Genomic DNA, 5,473 nt, shown 5'->3' with positions numbered 1-5,473 from the left:
GAAACCGGGGGTTATGATTTTTGTAGATTATGTAGGATGCTAAACCAGAATTGTGATCGCAAGTAGCAGCAAATATAAACTGAACCAAATAAACATCGTATTATTTTTGTTCCGGTCAGGGCTGCCAACTATCCTTAGCTATTTGGTGCCATATTAAGGATAAAAAAGTGCCAAAATGTGCCAAATAGAAAAATAAAAGTGCCAAAAAAGGTCCTTTATAATGCTTCCCATGTAGCTAAAAAGAACCACATTTCTAAAACAAAAGTGCAATGCCAAAATAAAAAGAAACAGTTGAATAACCTTTAGAAATTAGAAAATTTTAATTGAGAAAAAGAAGTACACGCAAAGTATTTCATATTTCATATTTTGAAATATTGCTATTTTTCAAAAGTGCATTTTGGCACTTTGTGCCAAATTGAAAAATTAAGTGCCATTTGATGTAAAATATTGCCAAAAATGGCACGGTTTGAGCCAAGTTGGCAGCCCTGGTTGCACCAGTATGAAAAATATTGAGTACATACATATGTATGTATGGAGGGTACATATTGTTGTGGTGTACTCGTGCATTTTTCGGAGTGCATTTTATGCAGGCTACTGTGTTTCTATTTTTACTTTTTTTTTTTAAACAATTGTCATAACAAAAAATTTGTAAACATGTTCAAAATAACGTGTAATGATTAAATGTTATCAGTTTTTATAAAAAAATTAAACCCCAGTAAAAATTCATATCAAAACTATATGAAGGTACAATTGTACCTTTGCGCCCGGTTAGCGTTGTAAGAATATGCGCCCGGACGAGGGTTAATAATATTTTTACCATGGTGAGACAGTTTTGCCAATCTGCTGTGTGAAATTAAATCTTTTTTGACCGCAGATTTATTTGGAATAAAATATTACAAATTGAAGTGAAATGAATATTTTAAGAAAACATCTACCATCGTTGATTGCAATTCATCTATTTAAGCTTTTATTTAACGAAAAATTACACACATCAACAATCTATGCGATTGTCAAAATTTTCTATGCAATTGTCAAAATTTCACTGGCCTCATGAGCTACTGAAATTTTATTCACCTCATAGTTGTCAAAAATTTACGCGACGTGAACTTTGTTACCGATTCACAAACGCTCTTAGTTAAGGAATTTTCAATTGACAGCATCGACAAATGAATATATACACAAACAAATTTTCGGTTATGGTTAAAAAAATTCAAGTTTTTGTATTGAATTTTTTGTTTAAAATTTCTTTTTCCCTTTTCAGTAGTAGTAGGGGAGCACACGATGCTAAATCGGGATTTACTCGAGCGTCATTTTAACCTATTTGAAGATTATATGATGGGAAGAAAAAAGGGCCATGCGATTTTTTTTCCTTCCTGCGGTGGATGGAGGATCTACAGGCTTCCAAAAACGTAAAAAAAAAAAACAGTTACATGTTTTTACTCGAGCGCGTCAGATATTGATAGTGAATAAATCAAACGTGTTTCTGATGACGGAAATATGCTAATCTGCCAGTTTGCATGGTAAGGTTGGGCGTACGGAAGGGTCAAAAATGGGTGATAAAAAAAATTGCTCGAGCGCGTCCGATATTCCGATATTCACAAGGCCCATTGAAGCCCGAGTGAACCTCCCATTCAATAGTCTGACGATTCAGATCAGATGTGACGCAAGCTCCTGACGTCTTCTTGCAATAAAAATCGCCATTTGGATTTACTCAGGCGCGTCAGATTTTCATACAGAAGGTTCATCTCGATGCCCTAATCGGCCTGTTGGTTTAAAATAATAATTTCGTTTCTGAGATGCACAGTCAACCAAACATATATATTGTAAACACTTAATACTTATTATTTTATCCGTGCAACTATTTTCATACAGCAAGTCCGGTTTGACTTGGTCGTCAATTTCTTCCACATTTTCCCATCTGTAACAATAAGTAATTTACAATATTTTTTTTACATATTAAGTGAAAAGTTTTTTTACAAGAATTTGATCCACAAAACACACAAAAACCATTTCCACTCATAGTGAATCACAAAATGTATACCTTGTTTATACCTACGCGAGAACCGCATTAAGAAAACCCCAATTTGACTTAACACATATTTCTTTCAAGCATCTATACTTGTGTCTTTACAGCACACTCTCTGAAACCGTATTCAAAAGTATAAAAAATTTGTTGTTTTATTTCGATATTTCAAACAATAGTTCAAATTTATTTTAATAATAATTCAAATTCAAAACGGGCTGTATAAAAAAAAAACAGCCTATTTTCACTTTGCGTCGAATGAGTGATGTGTTTATACCTGTTTTCTAACCGATTTGAAATCAAATTCTAGTCAATACACTTTTGAAATTCAGAGCATATTGAAATTTGGTTTATAAATCCGCTTTGAATCACAGCGAACTGGGTCAAAGCGCTTTATGTGTCGGTATAAACGATGTATTAGTTAGTAAAATTTCAAAGGTTGTATTTCATGTAACACCACGAGTGCTTTGATAGCCCATAATTGCGTAATACTCTTATAACCCAGTGAGAAAATGTAATGTATAGTAATCGAAAAAATAATCGGTAAAACAACCCTTTCCACATTCGAAAATGCATTTTTTTGCCCCAGGGCGATGTCCTAAGAAAAGTTGGGCATTCAATTTTACATTACCTAGTATTGAGAAATTAATGTGTTTTAATATGAAATTTTTGAATCTTTTTGAATACGTTAGAATGCTGATTCTATATTAAACAGTAATTGTATATAAAACTTATCAGAAATACATTCGATTATTTATCACGCATGGAATACATTACCGCTTTTCCACTGGGAAGATACTATATAAAGAGTGAGCAAGAAGGGAGCGGAGTTTAATATTTTTTAATGTATAAGTAAACTTAAGGTTGCCGTATTCAAAATTATCTGAAAAATGCTTGTTTTTCTTACATACAAATTCTTATGTCTAGTGAGTTTGCCTAAAAAATTAGTAAGATTTACATACATAGGTTAAAAAAGCAATTTTTAAAAAGTTACATCATGTCCTACTATATTTTCTTAATATAACGATTATTTCAATCCTAATTCAAACTATATTGAAACTGGGATTAACTTAATCGTAATCGTAGATGCACTTTATTACACGTGTAATTTCATCGCCCAGCTAAAATTTAGATAAAGGTTTTGATTCGCAAATGCACATACACACTAATGTACATAAATATAAAATGACAAATTTCGTAGAAAAATTTGTAGTAGGTTTGAAAAACAGCAAGTGCACATGACAATCTTTGTTGACGGTTTTCATCACCCCGGCTTGTGGAAATCGTCAGATTAGATACTGCGCTCGACAATGTCCAGTTAACTTTTTTTTTTTGCAAGTTTGCAACCATCCTAATCCCTTGCGTCACGCTCAAATCGTCAGATTATTGAAATGCACACCTTTCAGCATGTAATTACCCCACTATTTCTTAATCTGACGCGCTCGAGTAAATCCACCTATCAATTTTTTTTTACTATTCTGATCAGCTCTCCTATGCGCGGCTCTACATAGATGGCTTTGATTTGGCAAAGGTACTCAACAGGATGAAGGGTATCCCCCATATGTTAATCTGACGCGCTCGAGTAAATCCCCGAATCCACTCTTGGGCTCTCCTACTATAGGGGTTTTTGTATATTATCTTCTCTGTGCTAATTGATCGTGATAGATACGGAACTGGCTAAGCGACTGGAATACGGCTGTTTGTCAAAACATACGATTTCAAGCTCGCGTAAATGTACATTTGCTAAATGCGATAGAATGAACGCTCTTCGAAAATATGTTCGAAAGTGCTAAATGTTACATTTAGATTTATCAGGCTCCAGCGTATAAGTATCTGTCCCAAAAGACGACCCACGTTTTACAAATTAAAGATACGAAAAGTAATCCGCAGAAAAATTCATGTCACCAAGCTCGCCTATGACATAAAAACCCTACAACGGTATCTTAAGGCACGTTTCTGTCAGATAGGCCTGTAGCGTAAGTACCTGGTGAACAGCGTCTACTGATATTGCTGCAGATAGAAACAGGATCACCCGCACATATCCAAAAGTCTTTACCGGGATACAATCTTCTAAAGCCAATTACCGATTTCGAGTTTTTAGTATTGAAATGCACAGCTACTTACGAAGAGAGCGCTATTGAAATCTTCTGCAACGGCTATTTAAAGAGCCGCGACGAGCGGAGTCTATCATCGATCTTTTTCTGCGATAGGCATCACATATGAAAACAGTTGAGAAGTTGGAATATCCAGGTAATTATGCAAGTGGGTACAACCCTCATTGGAAAAAATAATACTAAATACAAGTGACGCAAAACAACTGGGGTCCATCTTCAGCATGCACAGACGCAGGCCGACTCCTCATCCACGAATTTCTGACAACTTGGTTGTAGAGTAAGACCCACGTCGAGAGGGCACACCACAAAAACTTCCGGCAGTCTTGGAGACTCCCAAGAATTCAACCCAGGCATACCCAGGAACAATTTCAGAGTGCTTAACATGAAAAAAAAAATGATTCGAATAACAATGCAGGTGGTAGTGCTTCTCAACAATGAAAGCTTAGGCATTATTCAATTCAATTCAATTCAGCGTTTATTGATTCTATGATTACAAACAATCTTACAGACTAGAATTAAATTACTAGGTGAAAAATAAAGAACAACACTAGGAGTACACAGATTCAATTAAACTTCTGTAGGACTGCCTACTGATAGAAAATTCGATATTTAGCTTTTTTGAAATTGTATTAAGTTCAGTAAGAGCCTTCCAAATCGGAGGTTGAGTCCAATAATTAAAAGCTAAAATATAATAGATTTTATAATTCCATTAGAAAATCAGTACCGATTTTTTTTTTGGTATGGGGACTGATGCAGTCTAATGTACATATGATTTCGACTATTCGTAAATGTAGATACATTTTGTTAATGCGAATCTCTGTATACTGTTCGAAAAAGGTTTTCTAAACTACTAGTTATACGTTTGAAGCAAATGGGCGTCTAAAATCTGCCCGTTTGGTTCATGTGGTGTTTTTATACCCAAGCACTTATAATTCTTTCCAGTTACAGCAATTAATTAATGAAATTTTTGTCTCGTGGGTATGCTAAATTTAACTGTTGAATATCGATGCAAGATTAGTGCCGAAAAAAAAAGAGAATTTTTTGCTGTTCATCTGCTCAGGCAATCCACATTTGGGAAACAAAAAATGCCTTCAAGTGAACATGTAGTTATGTATAGTACGTACATATATCAATGTCAATATAAGTCCGACAAAATTATTGGCAAGATTTTTTATCTTCTAATAAAGGCTCTTCGTAAAAATTGTGGCTCTCTATTTCCTTAAAAAAAAAAAAAAAAAAAAACGAAAAATACACTGAATAACAGACATATGGCAGAGAAAATCCAGTAAGCTCACAAACATATCTATTGATGCGTGCATAAACGCTGAAACTAAGC

Source organism: Rhagoletis pomonella, unplaced genomic scaffold (genome assembly GCF_013731165.1).
Source record: "Rhagoletis pomonella isolate Grant_MI unplaced genomic scaffold, Rhpom_1.0 Rhpom_scaffold_00001, whole genome shotgun sequence".
In the NCBI taxonomy this organism is placed as follows: domain Eukaryota; kingdom Metazoa; phylum Arthropoda; class Insecta; order Diptera; family Tephritidae; genus Rhagoletis; species Rhagoletis pomonella.
This window is presented reverse-complemented; position numbering follows the sequence as displayed.